Source organism: Leucopleurus acutus, assembly GCF_964270905.1.
Source record: "Leucopleurus acutus genome assembly, chromosome: 20".
NCBI lineage: Eukaryota > Metazoa > Chordata > Mammalia > Artiodactyla > Delphinidae > Leucopleurus > Leucopleurus acutus.
This window is the reverse complement of record NC_139162.1, coordinates 45513212-45530916: the sequence shown is the minus strand read 5'-3', so window position 1 is coordinate 45530916 and position 17705 is coordinate 45513212. Positions and strand designations below refer to the sequence as shown.

The 17705-nt window shown below is 48.1% G+C and overlaps 1 protein-coding gene across 1 annotated transcript in view; it reads right to left on the bottom strand.

Moving 5' to 3' along the window:
• SIPA1L3 (signal induced proliferation associated 1 like 3) overlaps nucleotides 1-17417 on the bottom strand; it is a 235551-nt gene extending 218134 nt beyond the window's left edge. Inside the window, exon 1 of the mRNA XM_082862975.1 lies at nucleotides 17306-17417. The gene's annotated coding sequence lies outside the window, so the exon portion shown is untranslated. The remainder of the gene's footprint in view (nucleotides 1-17305) is intronic.
• Nucleotides 17418-17705: the final 288 nt, after the last annotated feature.

Below are 17705 nucleotides of genomic sequence, written 5' to 3'. Positions count from 1 at the left end.
TCCAGCCATCTCCAAGGTGCCATGTGAGTAAAACCATCTTGGGCATATTCCAGCCCATCCATCTTCTGACTCCAGCCACACGAGAGACCCCAATCAAAACCAGCAGAAGAGGGACTTCCCCAGTGGTCCAGTGGCTAAGATTCCGCACTCCCAATGCAGGGGGTCCAGGTTCGATCACCTGGTCGGGGAACTAGATCCCGCATGCATGCCGCAACTAAGAGAGTCCGCATGCCGCAAGTGAAAAGCCTGCACACCTCAACTAAAGATCCCACGTGCTGCAACTAAGACCCGGGGCAGCCAAATAAATAAATAAACACTGAAAAAAAAAAAAAAACCCAGCAGAAGACCCATCGAGCCTCAGTCAATCAGAGATTCATGAGAAATAATAAACTGCTGTCATTTTAAGGCATTAAGTTTGGGGTCGCTTGTTATATAGCAGCAGAGAACTGAAACAGACCTCTAAGTGGGTACGCCACTGCACAAGTTCCAGGAAGCCAAATATATTTCTTAACTAAAGTACCACCTAAAAAAGAAACTTGCCAATAGATCACAAACTCCTCTCGTGCGTTTTGATTTCCAACAAAGATTGTTAAAAGGAAAAAACTTGAAGTTTTCTCTCTCTTATTTGGCAATAAGTACTCATTAAGCACAACTAATCTATATTAAGCATGAGGAATCTATTAATCACTTTTGTAATTAAAAAGCATTTAAAGTTGATGGTTCAGGGACTTCCCTGGTGGCACAGTGGATAAGACTCCGCACTCCCAACGCAGGGGGTCCGGGTTCGATCCCTGGTCAGGGAACTAGATCCCACATGCATGCCGTGACTAAGAGTTCATGTGCCACAACTAAGGAGCCCGCATGCTGCAACTAAGGAGCCCACGTGCTGCAAATAAGGAGCTGGCAAGCCACAACTAAGGAGCCCTGGAGCTGCAACTAAGTAGCCCACGTGCTACAACTAAGGAGCTGGCGAGCCGCAACTAAGGAGCCCGCCTGCCACAAATAAGACCCCATGCAACCAAATAAATAAAATAAATAAAATAAAAAAATAAAGTACGTGGTTCAACATTGTGCTGGACCTGGTGAGAACCCTCAGAAAATACATCTCCTATCTGGGCAAGAGGCCTCATTATACTAATGCTACTTCCTATTCATTCTCAAAGGCTTAGAGCTTAACAAAGTGGCTAAGCAGGCTGGATGTCTGCAATCTAATTTTTAAAAGCTATCAATAAAAATAATAATTTGGAGGGAAAAAAACAACTAGAAACAAAGGGAATGCACATTAGTAACAGCCAGGTCAAAGAAATTATGGTACACCCACACCTCCATGTGTTACACAGCACTTAAAAAGAGCAAATTCAAGTATTTCCCTGAGAACCTGGAGGCATTTCCACACAGTACTGCCATGTAAGAAAAGCAAAATGTGGGAAATTGACAGCAATATTATCCCTTATAGGATAATATTTCCCCCATAGGATTATATAACCATGGAAAATTATGTAGAAAGACACATACAGTACTTGATTGTTCCCAAGGGTGAAGGATTGTGGGAAGATGCTTGACATGGGGGTGGGGTAGAGAGGAGCCCACAAAAAAGGGACTGGAAAAAATTTTAAAGGGCTTGAAACCAATTCATAAAAATAATTATTCTCCCCATTTAGTGAGTGCTCAATGCACTAGACGCACTGCTAACTAGGTCACCCCATCTCACTTTTAACTTCTCATTTAAGGCGGGTACTATTAATTATTCCCATTTTCCAGATAAGGAAACCGAGGTTTAGTGAAGATAAGTGCTATGCCTAGAGCTCGGGCAGTGCTGAGACTTGAACATTATATGCAAGAGGGTCCCCGACACAACTCCAAAACCACTGCACTTGGAGCTCAAAGGACGCAGTCAGATGTTGTAGGCGCTGCTCCTCTGAGACTCTGCACATTCTTCTAGCAGCAGCAGGCACTGAGGTGTGCTGATGTGCGTGAAGGCAGCACACACCTCAGTCCCTCAGTACCTCATGCTGTTGGGAGAAACCCGAGAGGGCTGCTGAGCTCGCTCTGTGGAGCTTTGGGAAGCCCTGCCCAAGATATTTTTACAGAATCGATTGCTGACACCGGGAGGAAACAGATGAGGAGGTGTCAGCTATTACACAGACTCTTGGAGGTTCACCATTTAGTTAAAACCTGTTCAGCCCCAGAGCAAGAATTACTGCCTTTTAAAGCAGGGGAGACCGATAAACTCTGCCTGGACAGTTAATTCTTATTTCCAAGGCATTCCCTGACCCCCACTACTGCAGGAACACTCAAGAGGGCCTGATAATAAAGTCGGCTTTCCATATACACGGGTGTGTGTGTGTGTGTGTGTGTGTGTGTGTGTGTGTGTGTGTGGTGTCTTTGATAAAGCCTTCCTCACCTGAACTAACCTGCACACATCCTCTGCACTCACTAGGGCCAAGGCCGTCTGTTCCATGCCACATGCACCCATGCCGCTGCCAGGGCCCAGGCTGCACAGACGGGAGAGGCTGAGAGACGGGAAGTCAGAGGGCCGGACACTGCAGGGAGGCCAGAGGACCACTGGGTGACCAAGGGGGTGTGTGTGTGCACACTACCGCCCCACCCACCCTCAGTTGCAGATCTGAGGATGTGTTGACTTTCTCCTCAAAACCCAGATAGGAACAGCCACCTTTGCTCGGACGCCATCATAAATTCACTCATAAAACAGTTTATCCCACACCTACCACATGCCAGGAACTGTTCTACAAGGAGAGACAGAAGTACCTGTGCTTTCCTGGAGCCTACAGTGGGGGAGGAGGGGATAATAAACATATCAAGTGGTCATGCCATGAAGAAAACTAAAGCAGAGTAAAGGGCCAGAGTGTGATGGAGAAGGTGCTATTTAACGAGAAGAGAGGCCTCACTGAGAAGGTGACATTTGAGCAGAGACCCGAAGCGGGTGGGAGCTTTGGGGATACCAAGGAAGTGTTCCAGGCAGAGGGAACAGCCAGGGCAAAGGCCCTGAGGCAGGAACAGCAGGAGGCCAGTGTAGCTGGAGTACAGCCAGCAGCAGTTGAGAAGTCAGAGACAAGGTCAGACAGGGAATTTTGGGGGGCTGGGGGCGGGAATAGCTGACACTGTGCACCACTCTGTGCCCAGGCTGTGAGCACTTTACATAGGTGATTCATTGGAAAGGTGAGTGGGTACTGCTACTTCTCACTTCATCGGATGAGGAAACTGAGAGGGAAAGGAACTCTCCTGAGACCACACAGCTCATCTGTACCAGGCTGGGATGCCCCACTGGTACATAAGTTTGCATCCCCTAGGAGCTCAACATTCACGATGCCTTCTCCAGGGAGAAATGTCCCCCATTTCCTTCTCACTCCCTCAACGCTCCGTCCACCCTTTCTTCACAGTTAGCAGCAGACAGGTAAACATTTCATGGGAGAGGAGGGAAAAAGAAAACCAAAAAACCACAGGTCTAATTCCCGAAAGGAGAAAACACACTATTAACTTCCTCTCCTCTACAAGTCACTACCAAACTTAACAAACACCACTCACCTGAAAGATGTCCCGAGCACAGCCTGGATCACAAAGTAGGCAGGTGACTATGAGGGGAGCTCCAGGCTCTCGGCCCCAGTCCCGTCCAGGCCAAGGCCACCTGCCTGCGCTCAGCAGGCCGTCCCGCCCTCGCCCTCCCCGTTGGGTGGGTGGTGCCTCCCCCAAGCCCGCTCTGGGTGTCTGGAATGCGGAAGCGGGAACCTGCCGTGCCGGCTTCTAACAGCGACTTACTCAACAGCCGCGAGAACAACACGCCAGCCACCGGAGTTCCCCGAGAGATGGCTGGTCTCTGCGAACAGGCGAGTTCCCAAAGAGGGCTGTTTTGCCAAGGGTCCCTGTGCCGGCGGGAAATAAAAGGACTCCTTACTCATCAGGCACGTGGTCTGAGGAGCCTGAATGGGCTTAAGTGAAAGCTCAAGGTAACAAAGGCGGCTGGTCGGTTACCTTGGATCCAGGAACGGGCCACCTGTTCGCTGACAGAGCCGGGGCTGGATCGGCGCCCACAGCATCGCCTGCCCTGGGCTTGCCCGCTTCATTCACAGCCGCACAAACCAAAGGTGGGCTCCTTTCCCCGTGCAGATGGGGGAGCTAGCTCGCAGGAGCAGCGTCGCTTAAGGATTAAGCACTGCTGTTGGACTCCTCCAGCCAGCTTGGGAAGCACAATGGAACGGTTCTGCCTAACAGTAACAGCCCCCAGAACCCCAACCCCCTCCCCGCACCCTGCCACCCACGCTCACTCTGCACAAACACTGTTCTGAGCACCTCACGTGAATTACCTCCCCCAACCCTCACAGCCACCCTCTAAGTCAGCACTATTAGCATTCCTATTTTACATAAGAGAAAGTTCAAGAACAGAGAAGTCACAGGCTAAAGGTCACCCAGCAAGAAAGTGGTGGGGCAGAGGGTCAAGCCAAGCAGAGCAACTCTGGGTTTCCAGTTGTTAACCGCTGCACTACATCTCCTCTCAAGAGGAAAGACAGGTCCCCCCAACTGGGCCTCAGTTTCCTCATCCGTAAAATGGGGTGAGCGTGGGGTATCAGTGAGAGCTTAGAGTGAGCGCTTAGCCCTAACGCACAAAAATGCTCAATAAATACCAGCTGCAGTTATCACATGCTGCCCTCAGATTCAATCAGGTTCAGCTTTTATCTTCAAAACGGGGTAATTATAGTCACGGAGTTTAAATTCTGGGCAGCTGAAGGGAATGAAAAAAAAAACAAAAAACCGACACTGCCCTTCCTTTCGTCCACAGAAAAAATATACAAAACATCTACTCTGAGTCCTGCACTAGGACACAGTGATAAACAAAAACCACATAAACCCTGCCCTCAGGGAGCTAACAGTTCCCTGTGAGTAAACTGGCACAAAATATTGAAGGAACAACAGATATAGCACGTGTACTGAGCAGTCACTGTGGGCCCGGCGCGCGGCAGTGCTCTAAATGCTTTACGTGCCTGAATGCACTGAACTCTCTCAACAACCTAGGAGGACAGTACCATTACCACCTTAAAGATATGGAACCTGAGGCACTGCAAGGCTCGTGGCTTGCCCAAGGTCACATGGGAGCCTGAGATGGAACCAGGACTTACGCCCAAGTAGTCTGGCTCCACAACCTGCGCTTCATTCCTCAGTCCCTCGGCAGTCCTGCAGGGCAACGGCTTTACACTGGGTCCATAAGCAGTAGCAACAGGCACCCACAGGAAATGTCAGTCTGCAAAAGGAACGGTCACTTTCACGTGTTGTTGGGAGGAGAGGGTGGGATTATTAAATTATAACTGTTCAATTAATGTCACATTTAATATGTTAATAGCAGAGGCCACATTCTTTTTTTTTAATTCCAAGAAAAAAATTTTTTTTGCCATTTTTAAAATTTTTATTTTACTTTTTTATACAGCAGGTTATTAGTTATCTATTTTATACATATTAGTGTATATATGTCAATCTCAATCTCCCAATTCATCCTACCACCACCACCACCCCTGCCACTTTTCCCCCTTAGTATCCATACGTTTGTTCTCTACGTCTGTGTCTCTATTTCTGCCTTGCAAACTGGTTCATCTGTACCATTTTTCTAGATTCCACATATATGTGTTAATATACAATATTTGTTTTTCTCTTTCTGACTTACTTCACTCTGTATGAGAGTCTCTAGGCCCATCCATGTCTCTACAAATGACCCAATTTCATTCCTTTTTATGGCTGACTAATATTCAATTGTATATATGTACCACATCTTCTTTATCCATTTGTCTGTCAATGGGCATTTAGGTTGCTTCCATGACCTGGCTATTGTAAACAGTGCTGCAATGAACATTGAGGTAGATGTGTCTTTTTGAATTATGGTTTTCTCTGGGTATATGCCCAGAGGGGCTACATTCTTTTTTTTTTTTTTTTTTTGCGGTACGCAGACCTCTCACTGTCGTGGCCTCTCCTGTTGGGGAGCACAGGCTCTGGACGCACAGGCTCAGAGGCCATGGCTCACGGGCCCAGCCACTCCACGGCATGTGGGATCTTCCTGGACCGGGGCACGAACCCGTGTCCCCCGCATCGGCAGGCGGACTCTCAACCACTGCGCCACCAGGGAAGCCCTATATACACATTCTTGGAGGTAGAAATGATTAGAGAACAAAAAGCTATGTCCTGAATCAGGTAATTACAAAATGAAGTTGGTAAGGACAATGACACAAAAACATATAGGTACTATGCTTCCACTTTGTTTCCCTAACTTCTGTAGCAGATCCAATTGTTTGCCTACCCAATATCCATACCCCTCTCCCAGTCTTTTCCTAAATAGTCCTCCAATTTTATTCCTGTAGCAGCACTCTTCCCGGCAGTCCTGTGCTTCAGGTAAGGATGGTTTTAGCCCCAGCGGGGACAGTAAATCCTGATTGGCCCTCGCCTGTGATTTGCCCAAGCATGGTCATGTGTCACAATGCTCGCCAATGAGATATGAGGGGAATCCGGGAGGCGGGGCGTCTTTGAAAGGTTTCCATGCTCCTAAGAGAGACACAGTGAGAGATGCCCTCTTTCTGCTGCTGGATATAGCCTTGTCAGGGTGTGATGACCGGAGCTGTGACAGTCATCCTGTGGCCACGAGGACATCCTGAGGACACAGAAGACACACCAAGGATGGTAGAGAGGGCTGGGCTTCTTACAGGCATTGTGGAACTGCTTAATTATTCTACCCTGGTGCTGCCTATCTATGGGCTTGTTACAGATCGTAAACTCCTGATTTCAGGCCAGTTTCACTTGGGCTTCCTAATTATAGTAGATCAGCAGTTCTCAAAATGTGCTCCCAGGCCCAGGAGCACCAGTATCACCGGGGGACTTGTTAGAAATGCAAATTCTCAAGCCAGACCTACTGAATCAGAGACACTGGGTGGGGCCCGGCAATGTGTTTTAACAAGCCCTCCAGGGGACTCCGGAGCCTGCTCAGGTTTGAGTAGCACAAAGTGATAAAATGTTGAGAGTGTGGCCTCTGGAGTCAGGTTCCTGGGATCCAAATCCTGTCACCACCACTGTCTAGCTGTTGGGCAAGTTATTGAAATTTAGTTGCCTCATCTGCAAAAGGGGAATAATAAACATACCTACAGCGTTGTTGGGAGGCTTAAATGAGTCACTTTGTGGGAAGCGCCGAGCACAGTGCTTAGCATACAGCAGACATTGTATAAATGACCTATTTGCTGCTGCTGTTGTTACTATTAACTATCGTTTGCAGCCAAAGGCATACCAACTGACAACTTTCTCAATAACTCAATCAACCCTGCAATATGGCCCATCTCAGAGAAAAGACAAGGCTGCGCTGGATGCAAACCCGACACCTCTCCGCCCTCATGCCCTCCCACTCTACCCTCCTCCACTCTGCTCTTAGCCACTGTCTCAGGGCCTTTGCACTGGCTGCTCCCTCTGCCCAGAAACCTCCACTGCTCACACTGCCTCACCTCCTTTGGGCATGAACTCAAGCCACCTCCCAGGGAGGCCATCCCTGGCCACCCTGTCTAAAATTTAAACACCCTCCACCCTAATACCTCACATCCCCTTTCTTTTTTCTGCTTAGCATTCATTACCATCTAACACAGTATACATCTTGTTTACCTGTCTACTGTCTGAATTCCCCACTTGAATGAGAGCCCCGGAAGGGGAGAAGCCATGTCTGCCTTGCTCACTGCTATAAACCTAGTACCTAGAAGAGCATTCAGCTGGGTGAATACCTGTTGAATGAGTAAGTTTAAAAGTCAGGGACTTCCCTGCTGGTCCAGTGGTTAAGAATCCGCTTTCCAATGCAGGGGACACAGGTTCGATCCCTGGTCAGGGAACTAAGATCCCACATGCCACGGGGCAACTAAGCCCACGCGCCGCAACTACTGAGCCCGGCTCTCTAGAGCCCATGCACCATAGCGAAGAGCCTGCACACCACGACAAAGACCCAGCGCAGCCAAAATAACATAAAAATAAATAAATAAATAAAAACTCAGAATTGGTGTCAGTGTTTGGGGTTTGCCACCCTCAGATCCAACATGTGCCAGGTCTATACTGGGAAACCCGGAAAAAGCAAGCTGCCTAAACTGGTGACAGTGATACTAATGTTCTCTCCATGCTGGACGCACCTCAGAGTCTGTGAAGGAAAAGTAAAGGCAGAACTGATGAAGGTGCTGGAGGCAGATGCTTGAGGGAGCCGGAGGGGCTGCAGGACTCCGCCTGCCTTCCTCCCCGCGTGGTATAAAGAGCTAAGCATCAGAACAAATGCCGCCAGCCTCGGGCAGGATCAGTGCCGAGCTCCTGTTCACATCAACCATTGCTACCCATCTAGCAAGCAAACCTCGAGCAGAAACCCCCAAATGAGGGTGCCCTCTTTTCCTGCCACTTTCGCACAAGGATTTCTGCCCCGCACTGACTTGCTGTTCAGTTAGAGACCCCAAAAGAACAAATGCAACAGGAGTCTCTGCTTGATGTGAAGTGGGGCGGAGTGAACGATTGTTGTCAAGGAGTTTTATCTGCTGTCTTGATGAGAAATATCATCAGGTCCGCAGCACCGGCACATGCTGCATCTTGCAGCTTTGTCAAAAGTCAAAAGTCAGAACTGAAAGGGGGCACTTTCCCTGCCTCCCGCTGCAGGGCTGGAGGCAAACCAAATGCTGGATTCTGGTTCCATGTGGGGCCCTGACAAAGACACATCAGAGGAAGGATCTGTGCACGGCTGTCCTGAGGGGAGGATGGGAGGAGGATCTGAGGCCTCCTGCTGGAACACGTCTTTGGAAAAAATGTGGGAGGCGCCCCACGGTCAGGTGCTGGAGGGAACCAGATCTCAGGGAAGAGAGACTTCTGCAAACTGACTCAGAGAACCAGCACCCTCGTGGTCAGTGCTCAGAGCAGCTGGGGAAGCGTGTGGCCTCTGCAGGCTCACTGATGCCCTCGCTGTGGCCGGATGCTGCTTTACCAAAGGGGTTTCCAAAGCTCTGAGCCAAGTATTGACTCGTATGATGAAAAGAAAAAACAAAATTCCTTTTTATCATATAAGTGAACTGGGCAGAGGCAGGGAATTCCTCCATACTACACTCGAGCTTGAAACACACAAACGCTGAGTGAAATTTGTTACACGTGCTTCTAACTTTTCATGGTGAGATGTTTCAAGCACACAAAGGTGAAAAGAAGAGTATAATAAACCTCCTCCATCCAGCTTCAACAGAATCACCTCATGGCCAATCTTTCTTTATCTCTTTACTCATCCATACACTTGGCCCCCTCCACTCCCTGCCCATCCATATTATTTTGAAGCAAATCTCAGATGTCTTTAACAGTTCATAGGTATTTCAGAATATAAGTCTTGGCTTCCCTGGTGGCGCAGTGGTTAAGAATCCGCCTGCCAATGCAGGGGACACGGGCTCGAGCCCTGGTCTGGGAAGATCCCACATGCTGCAGAGCAGCTAAGCCTGTGCACCACAACTACTGAGCCTGCACTCTAGAGCCCGCGAGCCACAACTACTGAGCCTGTGTGCCACAACTACCAAAGCCCGTGCACCTAGAGCTCGTGCTCCACAACAAGAGAAGCCACCGCAATGAGAAGCCCGTGCGCCACAACAAAGACACAACACAGCCAAAAATAAAATATGTAAACTTATAAAAAAAAGAATATAAGTCTTAAAGATAAGGACTTTTTCTTAAGCAGAACCACAGTATCATTATCACACCTAAAAAATTAACAAGAATTCCTTAATAATGTCAAATATCCAGTGCGTTTTTGTTATTTAAAAGGGTGACTTCCCTGGTAGTCCAGGGGTTAAGACTCTGCGCTTCCAAGGCAGCGGGGTGCAGGTTCAATCCCTGGTCAGGGAACTAAGACCCCACATGTCACACAACACGGCCAAAAAAAAATAAAAAAATAAAGAAAGGGGAAGTGCTGGTTCCAAAATCACAGAAAAACCCCACAACCAGAGTGATGGTCAAGCCTCCAGGCCCAAAGGGGCCTGAGACTTGCTGCGGGGCTACCTGGACCAGGAGATCAGAGACCACACGTGGAATAGAGAGGCTGACTAGTTAGTCAGTGTGGTCTTGCTTGACCACCCCATTCGGTTGTCTGTCGTCCACGGACAGACCGCAGAATGAGCGTTTAAGAGCCTGGACTTGGCCTGGATTTGAATCCTGACTTTGACACTCACCAGCTTTGTGATTTGCACTTCTCAAGATCTGAGTTTCTTTACGTAGGAAATGTGAATAATAAGAGTACCTACACCATGGAGTAGTTTTGAGGATTAAGTGAGCTATTACATGAAAAGCACTCGGAGCAGTGCCTTGTACACAGTAAGAGCTCAATGAATGCTGGGTCGTATTAATAATTCAGCCAACAGACACTCAGTGAGCATCTTTTACATGCCAGGCACTGTCCAGCAGTAGGAGATAAGGGTGGTTACGAGGTTAAAGCTCTCATGAATTACCACCTGGAAACAGGGGCTGGCACGAGGTCAACCACCTGAGGACATGAACAGACTCAGAATCTCCAGCACCTGCCTTGTCTGAGTAGGAGAAACAAGCACTCCTTGCTCCTGAGATGGGGAGCCCTGAACCAAGAGAGTAATCAAAGGTCTAGAACAATGACTCCCATAGACGAAGGAGTCCCCTTCCTGCTATCCCCCAACCCAGCAATGCCTCTGGATCACAGCAAGGGCAAGATTCACACACTGGGTAAACTCTGCTATCGCTGAGCTCACAGGAAAAGGCCACACAGCTCCCACAGGAGGCAGACAAAAGAGAAGAGACGCTTCACACCCAAACGAGCTGCTTGCTCAGAATGGGCCTTCAGTAGGCTGCGTCCTTTTCTCGTTTCCTTCACTCACCCTGCCCACCGTCCTCAGTGCCCAAAGACCCTTCTCCTTCCTGGGAAGCAAAGGCCTGTTCCCAGGAAACCTCGAGCTCATCGTAAGGAGGGGATCAGCCAGTCACTCAGGTCTAAACCAGCACTCCAGCACCAATGTAAATAAAACTCGAGGATCGATGCTGACAAGCTCTGGGAATGCATTCTGTGTGATGAGTCCTTCCTATGGTTTTTGTGGCTCAAAGCTCAGACCCCATCCCTCAAACCCTCAAACAAACACGCACACAACATATACAACAGAGACTGAAGAGATTTAAGAGTACGCACCTGAGTTCAAATTCTGCCTCCATCACTTCCTAACCGTGAGCAAGTGGCCTCTCGTTGCCAGACCTCAGCTTCTTCATCTGTAGAGAGGGGATGATGAGAGTCCCTGCCACCTCACAACACAGGTCACACACGCCAAGCACACTGCCAGGCCCAGAAGGTGCCTTTGATGATGACAGCTGTGAGTTTAGCTACCCCTGCCTATGATAAATATGCTTTCATCATTCATCTGCCCTTATTCACCAAGATAAAACAGGGATGGCATCTTTGACCTATCACCTAGGGTATGAGTCTCATACCCTAGGTCCACACTGTCCAATACCTGTGGCTACTGAGCACTTGAGATGTGGCCGGTACAAATGGAGATGCTGAAGGTGTAAAACACACATTGTATTTTGAAGACTTAATGTGAAAAAAAAAGAATGTAAAGTATCTCAATAATTTTTATACTGACTACGTGTTGAAATGATGGGGCTTTTTGTTTTTTGGCCACGCCACACAGATCTTAGTTCCCTGACCAGGTATCGAACCCATGACCTCTGCACTGGAAGCACAGTCTTAACCACTGGACTACCAGGGAAGTCCAAAATGATACTATTTTGGATTAAATAAAATATATTATTAAAATCAATTTCCTGTTTCTTTTTACTCTTTTAAATGTGATTCCCCATAAAATCTTAAATTATGTATATGGCTCACATTGGTGGCTCGCATTATATTTCTAATGGACAGTACTGGTGCAGACCCTTGAGAACCAGAGTCTTCTTATTTGACTTCATACTGTCAGTGTCTAGCATGGTACCCGGCACATAGGCTGGGTAGAAAAAAATGTTTCACAGATGGCTGGATGAAAGATGCTCTCCATACTTTTCCTGGTCTTAAAAGCAACCACTGCCATCCTCACATCTAACCAGGCCTGCCCTTCATTCAAAATACTGCACAGCCCTTAAGGTCAAAGCTACACCAAATCAAAATGGACATAGTCATGGTGGCTGGAACAGGGTCCCAGAGCCCCTGCAGGGCCAGGCATCACCACCTTAATTACTGGACTGTATTTTAATACTTTAACAGTCCATAAGGCTGGTCTGGTGCTTAGAAACACTCTTTCCCTGGCTGGCCCAAGTCCTCTTGCAAAGCTCACCCAAATGGGACACCGCCTTGTTCATGCTCCTTCGACACCGCACCTCATTTCTTGCTAACTTGCGTCTGGTGTGGCAGCCACGCAGTCAACCTTGTTTTATTTGAGGACAGGCTCTGCTCAAGGGCCTTCAGTTTTGAAACAACCAATTAAACATCCCAACAGAAACTGACCCCATCGTGTCTCACGGTCAGTGGAAACGATGCCACATCCCCAGACCACTCCTGCTGCCACATGAATGAGGTACTAAATATAGTCCACAGTGCTGTGCATGTCAAACGACATGGAAGGGAAATGCTGCATCCACTTCTTAAACTTGCCTCAGCCTGCTAAGGAGGGCCTGGGAAGAGGAGTTTGGCATATGGGGAAGAGCCTGGACCCTGGAGTCAGCTTCCTCGTCTGTAAAGTGAGTTATCTATCCCGGACTCTTGTGAGGATTAACTGAGGAAAAGTGTGAAATGCTTAGAAGAACACCAAGTACAGAGTAAAGTACTAGGAAATGTTAGCTGCTATTATCATCATCATTATTATTTTACAAAAATTAAAGTAGTGTGAACTCAAACAATGGGAATTCACTCTTCTCCAGCCACGATACTGTTTTTGTAGCAAACTCATTCTCACATCTGAGCCTTTGCACTTGCTGTTCCCTCTGCCTGGAAATGGTCTTTCCACCCAGCTCCTGGCACAGCTGGTGCCTCTTCTCACGTGACTCCCCTTCAGAAAGGCCTGGGAGGCCTTCCCGGGCCACACAAGCTAAAGTAACCATCCCTGGGACTTCCCTGGTGGTCCACTGGTAAAGGATCTGCCTTCCAATGCAGGGGTCTCGGGTTCGATCCCTGGTCGGGGAACTAAGATCCCACATGCTGTGGGGCAACTAAGCCAGCGCACTGCAACTACTGAGCTCACGTGCCTCAACTAGGGAGTCTGTGTGCCGCAACAAAGAGCCCGCGTGCTGCAACGAAGACCGGATGCAGCCATAAAAATAAGTAAATAAAATATAAACATTAAAAAAATTTGAAGAGGAAAGCATACTTCATTAAAAAAAAAATCCCTTCCCCACCGCCAGTCTGCCCCAACCCCTCTCTCCATACCCCCCACCCTGTTATTTCCTCCATCTGAAATTAAAACCACCTGAAGTTTCCTTGTTTATTGTGTGTCCCCTCAGCTAGAATGTAAACCCTAGGAGAGCAAGGATCTTGTCTGTCTTGTTCACTATGCAGAGTTTATGCTTTTAGCCACTACACTACACTGACTATGTACCAGAATGCTTACTGGATGTGTGTTTGTGAATGTAAAAGAAATCCCAGAAACAACTTAAATGTCCAGCAATAGGGAGACGGTGGTGTGGAGCATGGTCTGTCCACACTGAAGAATGCGTGTCTAGCTGTTAAAAAGAATGAGTCAGGGACTTCCCTGGCGGTCCAGTGGCTTAGACGCCACACTCCCAATGCAGGGGGCCCGGGTTCGATCCCTGGTTGGGGAACTAGATCCCACATGCTGCAACTAAGAGTTCTCATGTCGCAACTAAAAGATTCCGCACGCCGCAACTAAAGATCCTGCATGCTGCAACTAAGACCCAGTGCAGCCAAATAAATAAATAGTATTTTTTTTAAAAAAAAAAGAGTGATTCAGATCTGTATGTAATGACTTGAAGAGATAGGCCCTATCAAATATTTAAAAAATCAAGTTACAAATATGTGTGTCTTGATCCCTCCTTTTTTGGGGAGTGGTGAGGGAGAAGGAAGAAAACAGTCAATATTTGCATACATATATCCATATAAGTATAGAAAGAGGTAAGTGAGAGCATCTACCCGAATTTCCAAGGGCAGAGAATCTACTTTGTTCTCTCAGACATCTCCAAAACCTGACACTGGATACTCAGTAAATACTCACTGTCTGAATAAATGGTTGTCTTTGGCGGATGGGATTTTGGAGTGGAGGGTGGCACCTATCTTCTTCCTTACGTATCTCTGTATTGACATGTTACTATGAGCATGTATATCTCCGCATAACTTTTGAAAAGCCAAATTCAACCAATTCACACACACACACAAGATAAAGCCATGACCAGAGCAGTTCTAAAAAACAGCAGTGTCAGTCTTAAAGAAAGCACAAATGCACAAACTGGTCCAATAGCATCTGATTCTAACAGCTAAAAACAAACCCTTTACTTTAGAGGAAATGACTGTTCAATTCTTTTATTAAAACATACAGACATTTAATTTAGATTTGGGGAATTAAACACATAACAAGGTTAAGCTGTTATCATAACCTGTGTCATTTTTTTACACCGAAGTTTGAAATATAACCGCAAAATACCTTTTACAGGGAAAAAAAGGCACCAATCACTGCACGTTCTAAATTCCATTTTTGATTTACCGCCTAACAACTGCAATGTCTGAAAAACAGGCTCATGTTTAACTCTGACCATTCCACACAGACTGCTAAAAAACCCACATGCTGTTGTCACTAACAATTAAGACCAAGATTTTTTTAAGCCATTGCTTTATTTCCTCAGATTTAAAAAAGCACTTAGGGGGAATTCCCTGGCAGTCCAGGTTAGGACTCGGTGCTTTCACTGCCCAGGCCCTGGTTCGATCCCTGGTTGGGGAACTATGATCCTGGCAAGCCCTGTGGTGCGGCCATAAATGATTAATTAATTAACTTAATAAATAAATAAATAATAAAAAAGCACTTAGGCAAATTTAGTGGTCAGCACAAATTTGAGACCACCGGTTCCCATCTCCAAGTGAAATTACAATGAAAGATCTGACAACAGACTCACCCTAAACAGAGAGCTAATGAATTTCCCTGCCCAGCCTCTTCCCTGGTATGTATGCTACCTCCCAAAATGCTCAGGATGGCCCTTCCCACAGAGGATATTCTAAGCCGCTGACACGGTGTAACTTTTCAGAAAGAAATTTAGCGACTCAGCCGAGCTTTGCCAGGCTAAAACTGTAGAAATGGGCCCCCTGAAAGCCAGGGCTTTACTCCCGACTTGTGGCCATTGCAATCTGGCCAAGTCCATAGTGCCTTCTCGGCACCCTGTGAATACAATGTTTCACATACATCAATCCTTGGTGACTTGAAAGAAACAACTCAACGTTGTTGGAAAAGTCCATATTCAGTGGCCAAGGGAGAATTTCAGTGCCCACAAGATGGGAGATCAAGAAGGGCCAATGAAATGGTTGCTATGAAATAAGACAGCTCCATCCTTCTTGCCAATCAATTAGACCCGGGAAGCCTGGGGGAGAAGAGCAAATCCCAAGTTTCTGGCTTGGCCCATTTGCCAAGATGGTGACTACTGGGTCTGAGAGGAAAAGGAGTTTAGGTTGAACATTTTGAGTTCATGGTACCCAAGGGGACAGTCACCAGAGGACATCAAGGAGCACAGGCTCCACATCTGGAACTGGAGCTGAGGGTGCTAACAGGGCTTTGAGACAGAGTCAAGTGCTGGCAGCAGTGGTACAGTACATAAAGCCCTAGAGTGAATGTGTTGGCTTGCGGGGAGGAGTGTGTGAGAGCTGAGCAGGGGGCTGCTGAGAGCAAGTCAGTACCATTTCTTCTCAGGCCCTTATACTGCAGTATGTTCCACAATTTAACCTCTGGTGAATAAAAATTGGGGCGGTGGGGGGGGGGGAGACATTAACCTTGTCCCTGCTCTGCCCTGTAAATACAAACATAAGCAGCAAAGACCTATCAAGAAAAACAAGACATGTTTATTAAGTGCTTACTATGCACCTGGCCCTGTGCTGAACACTAAATATGAATTATCTCCTAGGATCATCAAAACAACCCTAGCACAAATGTCCTATCACTACCATTTCACAGATGGGACACTGAGGCTGGGAGGGAACATGTGGGGTAGCTCAGAGCTGTCATGTCACATCCCACCATAGTCAGGCAGTCTCTGGGCCAGATGGAGAACATTGAAGAAGAACAATTATAATATATAAGAGCTGCTACTTAGTGAGAGATGGCTCTGGACTAGGAATACAATCTCAGCAAATCCTTACAACCCTCTGAGGCTGATATTGTTACCCCATTTTACATAGATGGAACCTGAGGCTGCAGGAGAAGTCAACCAGACCAGTTTTGAGTCTGGCCCCCTGGAAGACCAACACTACAGCCAGAGCCCCACCCTCAGGGGGGTCTCTGAGAAACTGGGAAAACGCTGAATAAATGGTACCATTTATTAAATGCTGACTATGTGCCAGCTGCTGCTCTAAGCACTTCACAAATGGTATTCTCACTGCATCCTCAAAACGACTCTACGAGGTGGCTGCTATTAAAATCCCATTTTATAGACAGAGAAACGAAGGCACAGAGCAGTGAAGTCTGTCGCTCAAGGTCACACAGCTAGTAAATGGTAGAACCTAATGGTTGAACTTGGTTCTGCCTCCCAAACCAAAGCTCTTAACAAAACAATTTCAGTTAACAGCAGTCACCCTGCATTGAAGGCTAACTATGGACTCGGCTCACCCTCAACTTACCACATTCGGTGGATAATACCTTCACACCATTTCTCGGGAGCTAACAATAATGCAAACACGTAATAAGTGCCTTCTATGTGCCAAATGCTTTATTCACCAGATCTCAACATTTCAACAGAATTCCCAACAAAAGACAGACACTATTCTTCCCCGGTTAGACTGAAAGGGGAAACTGAGGTTCGGCGCGGTTTCCCTATATCGCACCTCCAGAGTGGCAGAGCCAGGACCCGAACTCACTGCTACCCGACTCCCATGCCACGCTCTTCGGCAACAGCGCCAGGTAGCTCGTCTGGAAAGTTGAAGCATGCGGGCAAGAGACCGGCCAGGTCCAGAGGGCTAGAGTCCCGCCGCCGCCGCCGCCGCCGCCGCCCCCAACAACCGGTCCCCACACCCGGCCGTCCGCCCAGTCGCCCGCCCGCGCTGACCCTCGGGGTCCGAGGGGACACCGATTCCCCACCACCCTTGCGCGAGGCCGACCCTGCACCCGGAGCCACATACCTGGGCGTCCCAGCTGCCCGCGCAGCGGGCCCCACGACCACGGTATCCAGATCCGCGCCGCTTGCTGGAGACGCCGCCAGCTCCTGTGGCCCGAGTGACTTCCAGGCTGCCCACTTCCAAGCCGCTTCGCGCGACGCCTCCTGGGAACTGTAGTTTCGCCCTAGGCGGCAGCAAGCTGAAAAAGGCCTGGTACCCAGGTGCTGCCGGGAGCTGTAGGCGCGGGGCCGCGCTGCCTTCTGGGAATTGTAGTCCACCTGTCGCCTCAGTGCCTCTGGAGTCTCCAGAGTACTTCCGCAGCCCGAGGGGCGTGAGGGATAGAGGCGTGTCTTCTGCAGACTCCAGCCCGTCGACCGCGCTCCTCGCTCGGCGAGGGCGGTTTTTCCCTTTTTCCAAGCCCTGT